Source organism: Aegilops tauschii, chromosome 6 (genome assembly GCF_002575655.3).
Source record: "Aegilops tauschii subsp. strangulata cultivar AL8/78 chromosome 6, Aet v6.0, whole genome shotgun sequence".
In the NCBI taxonomy this organism is placed as follows: domain Eukaryota; kingdom Viridiplantae; phylum Streptophyta; class Magnoliopsida; order Poales; family Poaceae; genus Aegilops; species Aegilops tauschii.
The window spans coordinates 79,378,824-79,397,046 of record NC_053040.3 but is presented as its reverse complement, the minus strand read 5'-3'; the positions used below and the strand labels follow the sequence as shown (position 1 = coordinate 79,397,046).

General features: G+C 45.7%; 1 pseudogene; it reads right to left on the bottom strand.

The window, feature by feature from the left end:
- Window positions 1-297: 297 nt before the first annotated feature.
- LOC109767048 (uncharacterized) lies at window positions 298-5,770 on the bottom strand (annotated as a pseudogene).
- Window positions 5,771-18,223: the final 12,453 nt, after the last annotated feature.

Genomic DNA, 18,223 nt, shown 5'->3' with positions numbered 1-18,223 from the left:
TAAAGAGAGTAATTAAAAAGGAAAGATACTGGATTAGAGTTATAGATTGGATCCATATCCTTTTGATCATTGCTTAGGTTCAATTATGTCCTACCCAATTTCAGAAGAAAAAGAAACAACTCAGATTTTGCGTCATGGATCCAGGCAAGCGCGTGAGGGTGAGCAATACTCTTTCAGTACTGGGGTGAAGGAACTGCATGCATTTATTTTCTTGAGGACGAAATATTGAAGAAAATACATTGCATATTTTGTTTTGCATGCCTGGCCATGAAATCTTTCCAGTGTAATTCTAGCAAATACATGCAATTTACCATGTTCATGATCAATCAATCCCAGCATGAGTCAGAAGTAATACAGGAAGATAAGATACCTTCACAGGGTGTCCAGAACTAATTTACAGCCACAATACCAACAAGCTACATTCAAGTCAGCGCGAACATCCTTGCGGCAACTTTCGAACATGATTAGTTTTTACCTAATAATGCTGGGACTGAAATCAGTTCAACCCCAACAACAGCGGACACCGACCCTCTGCCTGACGCCAATTTCACGAAAAATGATAAGAACATCGAGTGCTATCAAAAGGCACCCATGAGAACTGAGTGGCATAGATGAGCCCCATGACTTTGTTTGCAAGTTTCCTCAAACATCAGACATGCTCCATCCACTGGGACCAAGAAACCGGTCTTCATTCAGTATATGCCAACGAATTTGTGACAAGCAAAAAAACATCCAGCAGCTGAATACACCAACTCAGTCAGTTAAAAAGTTTATGTGCCACCAGACACCAGTCGCCAGATCATTATCATAACTGAACTAATAGACTATTTACTCCGTCCGCATGGATTGATCATAGCAAGGTAACGTCATCTTTTGAAACATAAAATACGACGACATTACTGCAACCAGACCAAAAGACATATCATCATTTGCTCAAGCTACCCCGTTAAATGTAAGACTATGTAGGTTGGTACATTATCCTGGGCTCAGGATACTTGAACGGAGACATCAGCATGCATCGCATGTAATGAAGACATTCTAAATTGCAAGATGGACTGTACAAGTGTTGATTGAACTTGCCCTTAAATTGCACCAAAAGTTTCTTACATAGCTGGTTACAGAAACTATCAGATTGTGATTGTTTTCAGACAAGATCAGCACAGATGTAAGATTCATAGACAGAAGCAAGTAACAGGGCATTCAGGGCTGGCATTGCTCATAGAAGTTATTGAGAGAAGCAAAATGTATCAAAGGCTATCGTCACCATGCAAGGATTGTTCACGTCATATACTAGTAGCAAGCATTACTAAGTACTGTGACGTCTAACATAACTTGCTCAAAAGGAAACATGGCACAGAGGGAACAGTCGGTCTGTCTTGGCCACTAACAAGGTGACATTGTGCACTAAGCAATCCATCTTGGATCTGGAGAAGCAAGCTTATCTCATCGGGGTGGAGAGGAGGAGGCAGAGGCTAAACTATTTTTTTAAACTGTGGCAGAGGTTAACCTTGGTCAAGGAGGAAGACAACTGGAGGGGACAGGAGCTCTGAGGCGGGGATGAGCTCAGCTCGGGGACAGGACATGGACGACCATCGTCACCGGAAGGAAGAGGAGTGCTTGGGGGACCGTCACCTCACCGAGGGAGGCAGAGGAGATCGAGAGGGGATCAAACGAGCTCCAAACTTGAAGAGGACTATTTTGTGTAATTCCTATAACGAACCTTAATGAGATAATTTCCTTAGGAAGAGAAAAAACTCAAGTAGGCAAAGTTCTCCTTTGCGGATCTTGGTCTTGCATTCCTGAAACCGAACAAAAGATAATAAGCACGTCAAATTATCAGCGACTACGATAACATTCTGGACACTTGAAATGTTATTTGTAGCATCAAGAGATACTTCTCAAGTTCGAATCCACCTCAGAATGAAGAATGAAAAAAGCGTCAAGCAGGTGCAAGCTTGACCCTTTTTCAATTCACTGCTCGAACTTTTTGTTAGAAAAAGCAGTAGTAGCTCAGCTCGAGATAGGGTTGAGCTTCATAGGTTAGTGTGCACCAAGACTCGAGGCAACGCATCAGCTTAATAGAAGCTCCTCAGATGGAGAAGGATCTTTTATTTAGCACAATCCATCACGCATACTGAGTTGCCAGGTGCAAAATATCATCTGTGAACAGAACATAATCTGAAAATGGAGACAGATAGATCGGACTCTGGACATAGACAGCTTTTTCAAGCATAAACATACAAGGATTCTTACAAACAGGGCAGAGCAGCAACTGATCCAGTTACGCATATACATAAACATCCTTATCCAGTACCCAATAAACTTGTGACTGACTGAAAACCAAGTTTGTGCACACTAAGATAGGCTTTGCCAGAAAAGTACTGTGATCTAAAGACCTTCCGGATATCCCTTTTTCTTCACATGGCGTCCCTGTTCAAAGCAACACAGAACAAGGATCAGGATGGACATAATTGAGCATGACAAGGATCTGGAGAACTGAGAAGTAGTTCTACAAATGGAGGTCCAACTCTATGCAGTACCCAAAAGTCAAAACGATAAAACTGTTCATATAATAAATGCCCTGACCCTTGATATCCCTCCCAAACTACAAGCGGGTTATAGAGGGGAAAACCACGCCCAGGTACCATACTTTTTAGATTGGATTTATTATACACTATTTGTCATATAAAAGGAAAATCTTCATTGACACATATATGAAACGGAAAGCATACATAACCATGAGCATACGATTCATAATTGAAATCCATGTGAGAGACAGCATGCTTCAGCTTACAGACATGACACATCGATTCCGTTATACAACAAAACTCCGAACATACAAAGGATTGATACTCTGAGGTATATTAGCTTGACGACCACAGTTCATAGGCTAACCCCTGTCCCTCTAGGTTCTCTTAGCTATCCTTGATTGCCCGTTGTGATATCACCGACCATGCGCTCATGCACAGGGGACACCTCTATTATGAATGTTTCTCCTCTATGATAACTCAAATAAAAACTTCAATTGAAGCTGTTTCGCGAAAAACGAACGTACCTACACAAAACAAGCATCATCCAAGCAGCAGAAGAACAATTATCTGTACTATCATACCTCCACGGAGTACATAGCAGACACATCCGACATGTAACTCAAAGACATGTTTTTTTTTTGGAAATGTAAGAACTAAACAGTTTAGGAATTAATCAAATTCATGCACTGGAATCTTAAAAGAATGTATCACACATCACCTTTTAAATTGGTAAGAAAGCAAAAAAGATATGCACGTAGATTTACTTCACCTGCTCAACCAACATTGTACAGTAGAAGATCTCATGTGCTTACAGTTTCAGGTTGACCCATTTCCACCCAACTCCCCTGTCTGCCAGAAAAAAGAAGGCCAATTCAAGGAGAAGTTGAATCAACTAGAAGACATGTGTGCAAAACGTTTTTATATATGATGTAACTTTATAGGAAGGGATAGTAGCATTTGTGAATGACAGTAAAAAATAAAGCCGCCAGGACTGATCATAATCTTTTGCCAAGACATGTTAAAACTGTTTGACTGTTCACAGAAATTGTGTTCATCCAAAATTATTGTCGAGAGAGCTTGTACCATGTACGCTCAATGGGCCAAACAAAATATTCACATATTTAGAAACCTCTGACAATGAGTATTTACTTGGTACATCAGAAATTAATGAATTCGTACAATTTTTGGATCAGAAAGTAAATACATGCTGTTATGAATCGATTGATTGATATCAAGATATTTTTATCTTGCAAGGATAAGTATTAAATGAAAAACATAACAAACTTTAAACTTCCACAAGTGATTCGAATAAATCATGTTAGGTACACACAAGGTACAGAGTTAGCTTAATATGAAGGTATTACCCGCAGTATAGAAATTTCTGTGCAAAACAAACTAGCCTCAACAAGAGCAATACATAGATCATGTAAAGGCCAAAGGGAAAACCTTGCTTGATCATCCTTGAGCGCAGGGAATATGGGCGGCCAAATCATCATAAAAGGATAGATAGCACTGAAATGTCGATCCTTTTCTGTCATCCCATGCACTTTATGTAGTGTCCTGCTAGTGACGTCCAGATAGAGTATGCATCCACACATTGTCTTCAAGAACACAAACTGAACATTATCTCCCACCTGGCTTATATAGGCGTAACTAATATCCTCGTCCTCGAGCGTGTGATCTCGCATCCTCAAATTAGCCCACATCTGATGCAAACAAAGGGTATCGACCAGCAACCAGTTGTCCCCCTTGTGGAGCCAGATGCAAAGTTGATGCTCCTTGACATGGACATGGATGAGATATAGACCGGAAGCATCATCAGCCGGAGACAAGATGGTATGAAGAGTGTGATACTTCACTCCTTGTGGGAGCAGAATTCTGGAAAAACTCGAGGTCGCCAAATCCAAGACAATAATGTCATTACTGAGGACGTCAGCCATATAAATTTTATCATCAACAAGCACAGCTTTCAGTGCCGGCAGCGTATGAGGGAGTTGTGTTGTGGCCGAGGTATGCATGCACCAGACGCCGCCTTGCAACATATACACGCGCACCTTGAAAGTTTTTGTTTGCCTAGTACACTCCGCCAACACATACAGGTAGGACAACCCATCGCCTTCTTGTTTGGAGAGGATTGCACCAAGAAGTTTTTGAATGCAGTTCTGAGCGGCTGGGAGTGTTGGGATTTAGTCCATGTCTCGTTCAGGGCACAATGGGCGGTAAACTCCATGTGTCACTTCTGTTCCTTTATGGTACCGGGTGAAGATGCTGCCATTCTGGCAGTGCATGATCCATATTCCGTCATCGTAGGCGTCGAAGCTATGGCTTGCCACACGACGGACAACGTTGTCGAGCTCCGGGGGCTGGGGCTGCATTGGGACGAAGTGTGGAGTACCATACAACCCCAACCCGGTCCACTTTACGTCGATGTATAAGCCAAGGAGGCGGGGTGGGTTGCGCTTGCGGAAACGGCAGAGGAACCCGCGGTCTGAGGCGTGGTGGTACCAGCGCTTGCAGACGAGGGCGGCGCGGACGAGGGTGGTAGGGAAGCCGACACGGATGAGGATCTCGATGAGGAGGTTGTCGTCGTTAAGCACCTCGCACTGGCCCATGGATGTCTGGGAATGCTGCTGTTGATTGCCATCCACACATGGTTTCTTCTTGGGATGGACACTGAGACATTGGCGCCAACAAAAGAAAAATGCAAACTGGCGTCAATTTCTTGAAGCAACTGCCGGGGCAAAACATCCAACACACAACATCCAGCGGAACGGACTAAAGGAAAGAAACTGTTGGGGGGGATAGAAAGAGATGGGGGGGATTGGAGGTCTCACCGTTGGGGAATCGCCTCCGGAGCATCCATCGATCCTCCTTCCCGCCTCAGCTAGGCTCCGCACTGAACAAGTAGATGCAATTACGGTAATTTGGGGACAAATCACAAAACTGTAGCTAGGGTTCGATTCCGCGAGAAGAGAAGAGAAAAGAAAAGAAAAAGGAAACTGAGAGATTACAGGAAGAAGAAGAAGAACTCACATCGATCGAATCGGGAGAGAGAGGTAAAGCCGAAGCCTTCAGTGGCCGCCGCCGGGATCGCCGGAGAGATGGCTGGGCGAAGTCGCCGGAGGACACAGAGCCTTTTCTTTTTCTTTGGAGTCACGGGGGCAGCTGGGTCAATTTCCCGTGAGATTACTTTTTTTCAGGGAACTGTAAAACGAGCTTTTAAAAAAAAGATCAGATGTTATAAAAGTTCACTAAAAATACAAAGCACCTTAAACATAATAAAAATTACATCGAGACTCTGAGATAACTGAACGACCACTACTGCCGTCAGAACGAGCCGCCGACGCGCCGCTGTTGTCGTTCCCCTACCGGGGCCGGCTTGACCTTTATCGAAGACAACCGGGGAGGTCTTCGTGCACGTGCCCCTAAGGACCAACGTCTTGGAGCCACGGTCGTCGTTGTTGAACTCTTGCATAGATTAGAAGTACCTAACACCAAATCTCGTCACATGACAAGAAACTCTAACCTCACCCCCCGCCCACCCACCCCCTACCCCAAGAAGACAGCAGGAATCTACGTCGGAGCTCCGTCGACTACGTCCAAGTGGACGAACTAAAGGGGGACCGAAGCTCGTCAGACAAACTTGAAGAAGAAACGTCGTCATCTGCTCGAGCGCCGCACCTGCGAGGATTAAAAAACCTAACCCAAACTACTAACCGAGCGGACGTGGCGGGACTTCCCTCCCACCACGGACCGCCGGAACGGCAGGCAGAGGGGAGGCGAGTCCACAGGCTCGCCGATAAAGTCTGGAGGGGAAAGTTTGCTCTAACTACCTAGGGTTAGCAAGGAAACGAGAGAAAGTCATCTATGCTTGATTTTATTCATCAACAAGTTTCAAATGAACGATTACACTATTATGCAGCTCATTTAGATATGTCTGCCTAGATTTTGATATAGAGAAAACTATTTTAAAATGAAAGAAAATGATGGAAAAATTAATCTCATTGATTGAATAATGGGTATTTATACCTTCTTTGCGAGGTGGTTAGGATTACCTTGTCACTAACTACAACCGACTTAAGCATTGATTATTAGGATAAATTTAATCTTTTTTGCATTGAGATAAATTTAATCCTTAACACTCCTCTCCAATCTATGTTAGTCTAATACGAATCATCTTAATAAAGATTCCTCCCTGAGAATGTTCATCATCTTCATTTTGAGAAAGATTCCTCCAAAAATGTTGTGGGAAAAATATGAGGAGAATAATATTTTGATATGTTGTTTAAACTCCTTCAACCAGTGGGATAAAATAGGTAGAAAATGATAAAACATATAATGATTATTGTCTCTCGGCAACTCATACGAGAACATTTTCTAAAGGGGGATAAAATTTATTAGTAAGTTTATAGAACAATCAGTATGCTTTATATGTTTTCCTTTAAAACCCCTAGTAGGGGAAAACAGAAAGCATGATATATGATTTTTGAGAAGATATTGCCTCATTAAGAAACATTATGAGAAACATTTGTTGGAAATATGCCCTAGAGGCAATAATAAAATGGTTATTATTATATTTCCTTGTTCATGATAATTGTCTATTGTTCATGCTATAATTGTGTTAGCCGAAAATCGTAATACATGTGTGAATACATAGACCACAACATGCCCTAGTGAGCCTCTAGTTGACTAGCTCGTTGATCAACAGATAGTCATGGTTTCCTGACTATGGACATTGGATGTCATTGATAACGGGATCACATCATTAGGAGAATGATGTGATGGACAAGACCCAATCCTAAGCATAGCACAAGATCGTGTAGTTCATTTGCTAGAGCTTTGCCAAATGTCAAGTATCATTTCCTTAGACCATGAGATTGTGCAACTCCCGGATACCATAGGAGTGCTTTGGGTGTGCCAAACGTCACAACGTAACTTGGTGGCTATAAAGGTGCACTACGGGTATCTCCGAAAGTGTCTGTTGGGTTGGCACGAATCGAGACTGGGATTTGTCACTCCGTATGACGGAGAGGTATCTCTGGGCCCACTCGGTAATGCATCATCATAATGAGCTCAATGTGACCAAGTGTTTGGTCACGGGATCATGCATTATGGTACGAGTAAAGTGACTTGCCGGTAACGAGATTGAACAAGGTATTGGGATACCGACGATCGAATCTCGGGCAAGTAACGTACCGATTGACAAAGGGAATTGTATACGGGATTGATTGAATCCTCGACATCGTGGTTCATCCGATGAGATCATCGTGGAACATGTGGGAGCCAACATGGATATCCAGATCCCGCTGTTGGTTATTGACCGGAGAGTCGTCTCGGTCATGTCTGCATGTCTCCCGAACCCGTAGGGTCTACACACTTAAGGTTCGATGACGCTAGGGTTGTAGAGATATTAGTATGCGGAAATCCGAAAGTTGTTCGGAGTCCCGGATGAGATCCCGGACGTCACGAGGAGTTTCGGAATGGTCCAGAGGTGAAGAATTATATATAGGAAGTCCAGTTTCGGCCACCGGGAAAGTTTCGGGAGTCACCGGTATTGTACCGGGACCACCGGAAGGGTTCCGGGGGTCCACCGGGTGGGGCCACCTATCCCGGAGGGCCCCTGTTGGTAATCGTAGCATAATTTAAAATTTTCCTACGCTCACCAAGATGCATCTATGGAGTCTACTAGCAACGAAGGGAAAGGAGTGCATCTACATACCCTTGTAGATCACGAGCGGAAGCGTTCCAATGAACGTGGATGACGGAGTCGTACTCGCCGTGATCCAAATCACCGATGACCGAGTGCCGAACGGACGGCACCTCCGCGTTCAACACACGTACAGTGCAGCGACGTCTCCTCCTTCTTGATCCAGCAAGGGGAAAGGAGAGGTTGATGGAGATCCAGCAGCACGACGGCGTGGTGGTGGATGTAACGGGTCTCGGCAGGGCTTTGCCAAGCTTCTGCGAGAGAGAGGGAGAGGTGTTGCAGGGGAGGAGGGAGGCGCCCAAGGCTGTAGGTTGCTGCCCTCCCTCCCCCCCTTTATATAGGCCCCCTGGGGGCGCCGGCCCAGGGAGATGGGATCTCCAAGGGGGGGCGGCGGCCAAAGGGGGGGAAGGGGTGCCTTGCCCCCCAAGGCAAGGGGGAAGCTCCCCCCTAGGGTTCCCAACCCTAGGCGCATGGGGGGGAGGCCCAAGGGGGGCGCCCCAGCCCACTAAGGGCTGGTTCCCTTCCACTTTCAGCCCACGGGGCCCTCCGGGATAGGTGGCCCCACCCGGTGGACCCCCGGGACCCTTCCGGTGGTTCCGGTACAATACCGGTAACCCCCGAAACTTTCCCGGTGACCGAAACTTGACTTCCTATATATAATTCTTCACCTCTGGACCATTCCGGAACCTCTCGTGACGTCCGGGATCTCATCCGGGACTCCGAACAACTTTCGGGTTTCCGCATACATATATCTCTACAACCCTAGCGTCACCGAACCTTAAGTGTGTAGACCCTACGGGTTCGGGAGACATGCAGACATGACCGAGACGCCTCTCCGGTCAATAACCAACAGCGGGATCTGGATACCCATGTTGGCTCCCACATGTTCCACGATGATCTCATCGGATGAACCACGGTGTCGAGGATTCAATCAATCCGTATGCAATTCCCTTTGTCAATCGGTATGTTACTTGCCCGAGATTCGATCGTCGGTATCCCAATACCTTGTTCAATATCGTTACCGGCAAGTGTCTTTACTCGTACCGCAATGCATGATCCCGTGACTAACGCCTTAGTCACATTGAGCTCATTATGATGATGCATTACCGAGTGGGCCCAGAGATACCTCTCCATCACACGGAGTGACAAATCCCAGTCTCGATCCGTGCCAACCCAACAGACACTTTCGGAGATACCCGTAGTGCACCTTTATAGTCACCCAGTTACGTTGTGACGTTTGGCACACCCAAAGCACTCCTACGGTATCCGGGAGTTGCACGATCTCATGGTCTAAGGAAATGATACTTGACATTGGAAAAGCTCTAGCAAACGAAACTACACGATCTTTTATGCTACGCTTAGGATTGGGTCTTGTCCATCACATCATTCTCCTAATGATGTGATCCCGTTATCAATGACATCCAATGTCCATAGTCAGGAAACCATGACTATCTGTTGATCAACGAGCTAGTCAACTAGAGGCTTACTAGGCACACATTGTGGTCTATGTATTCACACATGTATTACGATTTCCGGACAATACAATTATAGCATGAACAATGGACAATTATCATGAACAAAGAAATATAATAATAACCATTTATTATTGCCTCTAGGGCATATTTCCAACAGCCCCATGGGCTGAAGTGGGGAAGGGAACCAGCCCCTGGTGGGCTGGTGCGCCCCCCTTGGGCCTCCCCTGCGTCTAGGGTTGGAAACCCTAGGGGTGGGGGGCGCCCCACTTGACTTGGGGGGCAAGCCCCCCCCTTGGCCGCCGCCCCCTTGAGATGGGATCTCTGGGGGCCGGCGCCCCCCTGGACCCCTATATAAAGAGGGGGAGGGAGGGCAGCCGCACCCAAGCCCCTGGCGCCTCCCTCTCCCTCCCGTGACACCTCTCCCTCTCGCTGAGCTTGGCGAAGCCCTGCCGAGATCCCCGCTGCTTCCACCACCACGCCGTCGTGCTGCTGGATCTCCATCAACCTCTCCCCCCCCTTGCTGGATCAAGAAGGAGGAGACATCTTCCCCAACCGTACGTGTGTTGAACGCGGAGGTGCCGTCCGTTCGGCGCTCGGTCATCGGTGATTTGGATCACGACGAGTACGACTCCATCAACCCCGTTCTCTTGAACGCTTCCGCTTGCGATCTACAAGGGTATGTAGATGCACTCCTCTCTCTCGTTGCTAGATGACTCCATAGATTGATCTTGGTGATGCGTAGAAAAATGTTAATTTCTGCTACGATCCCCAACGGTGGCATCATGAGCTAGGTCTATGCGTAGTTTCTATGCACGAGTAGAACACAAAGCAGTTGTGGGCGTCGATATTGTCAATTTACTTGCTTTACTAGTCTTATCTTGATTCGGTGGCATCGTGGGATGAAGCGGCCCGGACCGACCTTACACGTACGCTTACGTGAGACAGGTTCCACCGGCTGACATGCACTAGTTGCATAAGGTGGCTAGCGGGTGTCTGTCTCTCCCACTTTAGTCGGATCGGATTCGATGAAAAGGGTCCTTATGAAGGGTAAATAGAAATTGGCATATCACGTTGTGGTTTTGGCGTAGGTAAGAAACGTTCTTGCTAAGAAACCTATAGCAGCCACCTAAAAATTTGCAACAACAATTAAAGGACGTCTAACTTGTTTTTGCAGCATATGCCGTGTGATGTGATATGGCCTAAAGGATGTGAGGAATGATATATGTGATGTATGAGATTGATCATGTTCTTGTAATAGGAATCACGACTTGCATGTCGATGAGTATGACAACCGGCAGGAGCCATAGGAGTTGTCTTAATTTATTTATGACCTGCGTGTCAACATATAACGTCATGTAATTACTTTACTTTATTGCTAAACCGTTAGCCATAGTAGTAGAAGTAATAAATGACGAGACAACTTCATGAAGACACGATGATGGAGATCATGGTGTCATGCCGGTGACGAAGATGATCATGGCGCCCCGAAGATGGAGATCAAAGGAGCAATATGATACTGGCCATATCATGTCACTATTTGATTGCATGTGATGTTTATCATGTTTTACATCTTATTTGCTTAGAATGACGGTAGCTTAAATAAGATGATCCCTCGCAATAATTTCAAGAAAGTGTTCCCACTAACTGTGCACCGTTGCGAAAGTTCGTTGTTTCAAAGCACCACGTGATGATCGGGTGTGATAGATTCTAACGTTCGAATACAACGGGTGTAAGCCAGATTTACACACGTAATACACTTAGGTTGACTTGACGAGCCTAGCATGTACAGACATGGCCTCGGAACACGGAAGACCGAAAGGTCGAGCATGAGTCGTATAGAAGATACGATCAACATGAAGATGTTCACCGATGTTGACTAGTCCGTCTCACGTGATGATCGGACACGGCCTAGTTGACTCGGATCATGTTTCACTTAGATGACTAGAGGGATGTCTATCTGAGTGGGAGTTCATTGAATAATTTGATTAGATGAACTTAATTATCATGAACTTAGTCTAAAATCTTTACAATATGTCTTGTAGATCAAATGGCCCACGCTAATGTTGCCCTCAACTTCAATGTGTTCCTAGAGAAAACCAAGCTGAAAGATGATGGCAGCAACTATACGGATTGGGTCTGGAACCTGAGGATCATCCTCATAGCTGCCAAGAAAGATTATGTCCTAGAAGCACCGCTAGGTGACGCACCCATCCCAGAGAACCAAGACGTTATGAACGCTTGGCAGTCACGTGCTGATGATTACTCCCTCGTTCAGTGCGGCATGCTTTACAGCTTAGAACCGGGGCTCCAAAAGCGTTTTGAGCAACACGGAGCATATGAGATGTTCGAAGAGCTGAAAATGGTTTTCCAAGCTCATGCCCGGGTCGAGAGATATGAAGTCTCCGACAAGTTCTTCAGTTGTAAGATGGAGGAAAATAGTTCTATCAGTGAGCACATACTCAAAATGTCTGGGTTACACAACCGCTTGACTCAGCTGGGAGTTAATCTCCCGGATGACGCGGTCATTGACAGAATCCTTCAGTCGCTTCCACTGAGCTACAAGAGCTTTGTGATGAACTTCAATATGCAGGGGATGGAAAAGACCATTCCTGAGGTATATTCAATGCTGAAATCAGCGGAGGTGGAGATCAAAAAGGAACATCAAGTGTTGATGGTGAATAAAACCACTAAGTTTAAGAAAGGCAAGGGTAAGAAGAACTTCAAGAAGGACGGCAAGGGAGTTGCCGCGCCCGGTAAGCCAGTTGCCGGGAAGAAGCCAAAGAATGGACCCAAGCCTGAGACTGAGTGCTTTTATTGCAAGGGAAGTGGTCACTGGAAGCGGAACTGCCCCAAGTACTTGGCGGACAAGAAGGCCGGCAACACCAAAGGTATATGTGATATACATGTTATTGATGTGTACCTTACCAGCACTCGTAGTAGCTCCTGGGTATTTGATACCGGTGCGGTTGCTCATATTTGTAACTCAAAGCAGGAGCTGCGGAATAAACGGAGACTGGCAAAGGACGAGGTGACGATGCGCGTCGGGAATGGTTCCAAGGTCGATGTGATCGCCGTCGGCACGCTACCTCTACATTTACCTACGGGATTAGTTTTAAACCTCAATAATTGTTATTTAGTGCCAGCTTTGAGCATGAACATTGTATCAGGATCTCATTTAATTCGAGATGGCTACTCATTTAAATCCGAGAATAATGGTTGTTCTATTTATATGAGAGATATGTTTTATGGTCATGCCCCGCTGGTTAATGGTTTATTCTTAATGAATCTCAAACGTAGTGTTACACATATTCATAGTGTGAATACCAAAATATGTAAGGTTGATAATGATAGTCCCACATACTTGTGGCACTGCCGTCTTGGTCACATTGGTGTCAAACGCATGAAGAAGCTCCATGCAGATGGACTTTTGGAGTCTCTTGATTACGAATCATTTGACACGTGCGAACCATGCCTCATGGGTAAGATGACCAAGACTCCGTTCTCCGGAACAATGGAGCGAGCAACCAACTTATTGGAAATCATACATACTGATGTGTGCGGTCCAATGAGTGTTGAGGCTCGCGGTGGCTATCGTTATGTTCTCACTCTCACTGATGACTTGAGTAGATATGGGTATGTCTACCTAATGAAACACAAGTCTGAGACCTTTGAAAAGTTCAAGGAATTTCAGAGTGAGGTTGAGAATCAACGTGACAGGAAAATAAAGTTCTTATGATCAGATCGTGGAGGGGAATATTTGAGTCACGAATTTGGCACACACTTAAGGAAATGTGGAATAGTTTCACAACTCGCGCCGCCTGGAACACCTCAGCGAAATGGTGTGTCCGAACGTCGTAATCGCACTCTATTGGATATGGTACGATCTATGATGTCTCTTACCGATCTACCGCTCTCATTTTGGGGCTATGCTTTAGAGACTACCGCATTCACTTTAAATAGGGCTCCGTCGAAATCCGTTGAGACGACACCGTATGAATTATGGTTTGGGAAGAAACCTAAGCTGTCGTTTCTAAAAGTTTGGGGATGTGATTCTTATGTCAAGAAACTTCAACCTGAAAAGCTCGAACCCAAGTCGGAGAAATGCGTCTTCATAGGATACCCTAAGGAAACCATTGGGTATACCTTCTACCTCAGATCCGAAGGCAAGATCTTTGTTGCTAAGAACGGATCCTTTCTGGAGAAAGAGTTTCTCTCGAAAGAAGTAAGTGGGAGGAAGGTAGAGCTTGATGAAGTACTGCCTCTTGAAGCGGAAAGTAGCGCAGCTCAGGAAAATGTTCCTGTGGTGCATGCACCGACTAGAGAGGAAGTTAATGATGATGATGATCAAGGTACTTCGGATCAAGCTCCTACTGAACTTCGTAGGTCCACAAGGACACGTTCCGTGCCAGAGTGGTACGGCAACCCTGTCTTGGAAATCATGTTGTTAGACAATGGGGAACCTTCGAACTATGAAGAAGCAATGGCGGGCCCAGATTCCGACAAATGGCTAGAAGCCATGAAATCCGAGATAGGATCCATGTATGAAAACGAAGTATGGACTTTGACTGACTTTCCCGATGATCGGCGAGCCATAGAAAATAAATGGATCTTTAAGAAGAAGACAGACGCGGATGGTAATGTGACCATCTATAAGGCTCGACTTGTCGCTAAGGGTTATCGACAAGTTCAAGGGGTTGACTACGATGAGACTTTCTCACTCGTAGCGAAGTTGAAGTCCGTCTGAATCATGTTAGCAATTGCCGCATTCTATGATTATGAGATATGGCAAATGGACGTCAAAACGGCATTCCTTAACGGCTTTCTTTAAGGAAGAATTGTATATGATGCAGCCGGAAGGTTTTGTCGATCCTAAGAATGCTAACAAGGTATGCAAGCTCCAGCGCTCCATCTATGGGCTGGTGCAAGCATCTCGGAGTTGGAACATTTGATTTGATGAGATGATCAAAGCATTTGGGTTTACACAGACTTGTGGAGAAGCCTGTGTTTACAAGAAAGTGAATGGGAGCTCTGTAGCATTTCTCATATTATATGTGGATGACATACTGTTGATGGGAAATGATATAGAATTCTTGGGAAGCATAAAGGCCTACTTGAACAAGTGTTTTTCAATGAAGGACCTTGGAGAAGCTGCTTATATATTAGGCATCAAGATCTATAGAGATAGATCAAGACGCCTCATTGATCTTTCACAAAGTACGTACCTTGACAAGATATTGAAGAAGTTCAATATGGATCAGTCCAAGAAGGGGTTCTTGCCTGTATTGCAAGGTGTGCAATTGAGCACGGCTCAATGCCCGACCACGGCAGAAAATAGAGAAAAGATGAGTGTCGTCCCCTATGCCTCGGCCATAGGGTCTATTATGTATGTCATGCTGTGTACCAGACCTGATGTAAACCTTGCCGTAAGTTTGGTAGGAAGGTACCAAAGTAATCCCGGCATGGAACACTGGACAGCGGTCAAGAATATCCTGAAGTACCTGAAGAGGACTAAGGATATGTTTCTCGTTTATGGAGGTGACGAAGAGCTCGTCGTAAAGGGTTACGTCGATGCTAGCTTCGACACAGATCTGGATGACTCGAAGTCACAAACCGGATACGTGTATATTTTGAATGGAGGAGCAGTAAGCTGGTGCAGTTGCAAGCAAAGCGTCGTGGCGGGATCTACATGTGAAGCGGAGTACATGGCGGCCTCAGAGGCAGCACAGGAAGCAGTCTGGATGAAGGAGTTCATTACCGACCTAGGGGTGATTCCCAATGCGTCGGGCCCGATGACTCTCTTCTGTGACAACACTGGAGCTATTGCCCTTGCCAAGGAGCCCAGGTTTCACAAGAAGACCAGGCATATCAAGCGTCGCTTCAACTCCATTCGTGAAAATGTTCAAAATGGAGACATAGATATTTGTAAAGTACATACGGACCTGAATGTAGCAGATCCGTTGACTAAACCTCTCCCTAGAGCAAAACATGATCAACACCAGAACTCTATGGGTGTTCGATTCATCACAATGTAACTAGATTATTGACTCTAGTGCAAGTGGGAGACTGTTGGAAATATGCCCTAGAGGCAATAATAAAATGGTTATTATTATATTTCCTTGTTCATGATAATTGTCTATTGTTCATGCTATAATTGTGTTATCCGGAAATCGTAATACATGTGTGAATACATAGACCACAACATGCCCTAGTGAGCCTCTAGTTGACTAGCTCGTTGATCAACAGATAGTCATGGTTTCCTGACTATGGACATTGGATGTCATTGATAACGGGATCACATCATTAGGAGAATGATGTGATGGACAAGACCCAATCCTAAGCATAGCACAAGATCGTGTAGTTCATTTGCTAGAGCTTTTCCAAATGTCAAGTATCATTTCCTTAGACCATGAGATTGTGCAACTCCCGGATACCATAGGAGTGCTTTGGGTGTGCCAAACGTCACAACGTAACTGGGTGGCTATAAAGGTGCACTACGAGTATCTCCGAAAGTGTCTGTTGGGTTGGCACGAATCGAGACTGGGATTTGTCACTCCGTATGACGGAGAGGTATCTCTGGGCCCACTCGGTAATGCATCATCATAATGAGCTCAATGTGACCAAGTGTTTGGTCACGGGATCATGCATTACGGTACGAGTAGAGTGACTTGCCGGTAACGAGATTGAACAAGGTATTGGGATACCGACGATCGAATCTCGGGCAAGTAACGTACCGATTGACAAAGGGAATTGTATACGGGATTGATTGAATCCTCGACATCGTGGTTCATCCGATGAGATCGTCGTGGAACATGTGGGAACCAACATGGGTATCCAGATCCCGATGTTGGTTATTGACCGGAGAGTCGTCTCGGTCATGTCTGCATGTCTCCCGAACCCGTAGGGTCTACACACTTAAGGTTCGGTGATGCTAGGGTTGTAGAGATATTAGTATGCGGAAATCCGAAAGTTGTTCGGAGTCCCAGATGAGATCCCGGACGTCACGAGGAGTTCCGGAATGGTCCGGAGGTGAAGAATTATATATAGGAAGTCCAGTTTCGGCCACCGGGAAAGTTTCGGGGGTCACCGGTATTGTACCGGGACCACCGGAAGGGTCCCGGGGGTCCACCGGGTGGGGCCACCTATCCCGGAGGGGCCCATGGGCTGAAGTGGGGAAGGGAACCAGCCCCTGGTGGGCTGGTGCGCCCCCCTTGGGCCTCCCCTGCGCCTAGGGTTGGAAACCCTAGGGGTGGGGGGCGCCCCACTTGACTTGGGGGGCAAGTCCCCCCCCCCTTGGCCGCCGCCCCCCCTGTAGATGGGATCTCTGGGGGCCGGCGCCCCCCTGGACCCCTATATAAAGAGGGGGGAGAAGGGCAGCCGCACCCAAGCCCCTGGCGCCTCCCTCTCCCTCCCGTGACACCTCTCCCTCTCGCTGAGCTTGGCGAAGCCCTGCCGAGATCCCGGCTGCTTCCACCACCACGCCGTCGTGCTGCTGGATCTCCATCAACCTCTCCCTCCCCCTTGCTGGATCAAGAAGGAGGAGACGTCTTCCCCAACCGTACGTGTGTTGAACGCGGAGGTGCCGTCCGTTCGGCGCTCGGTCATCGGTGATTTGGATCACGACGAGTACGACTCCATCAACCCCGTTCTCTTGAACGCTTCCGCTCGCGATCTACAAGGGTATGTAGATGCACTCCTCTCTCTCGTTGCTAGATGACTCCATAGATTGATCTTGGTGATGCGTAGAAAAATTTTAATTTCTGCTACGATCCCCAACAACATTGAGATAAAAACTCATAAATGAAAAGGAGTGCAATACGATATGCCATTAAAAACTCCTTTAAAACTCAGTGGGAAAATATAGAGAGAAAGTGTTATGGCAAACCGGCGAGCCTTATATGAGAAACCGTTAGGGAACAACTAATAAAGGAAAAAAGAGTACAATATATGCAATCCGATGATCATTATTAGGTTATAATTTGAGAGTTTTACTCCTCCTGAACTTTACAAATTTTAAGATTTTCACGTACTCATTCCATGGATGTGATTATGAAATGTAACAGTTGGTAATGACATTGTGATTAATCTATTGGATCTTCATAATATTTTGTTTTGCAAAAAAATCCTCACTTCTCTACAATTTGTAGTTAAGTAATTTTCAAGCAATGTGCTTTATGATATTGATCTTCATATAACCTATAGGTATATTGAGTAACACTGGCTCCACTACATGATTTTAAGTGTGGTTAATCATTCTGCCGAGGAGGGGGGCATAGCCGCCTCAAGAAACGCACATAGCTCCTGTCACTGAAACACGCACTGCTAACTTATCACGTCGATTGACATGAGTATAGCGTTACAAAGATGTTTGTTGCACCGAAGAAGGAAATGTGTTCTTTCCTTCTGGCAAATAATGTAGTCGTCGCTGGGTGGTCTACAGATCTGGATATAATTTTTTTATTTCTGGTGTTCTTTATACTACCTTGACATTGATGAATAGATTGGAAGTTCTC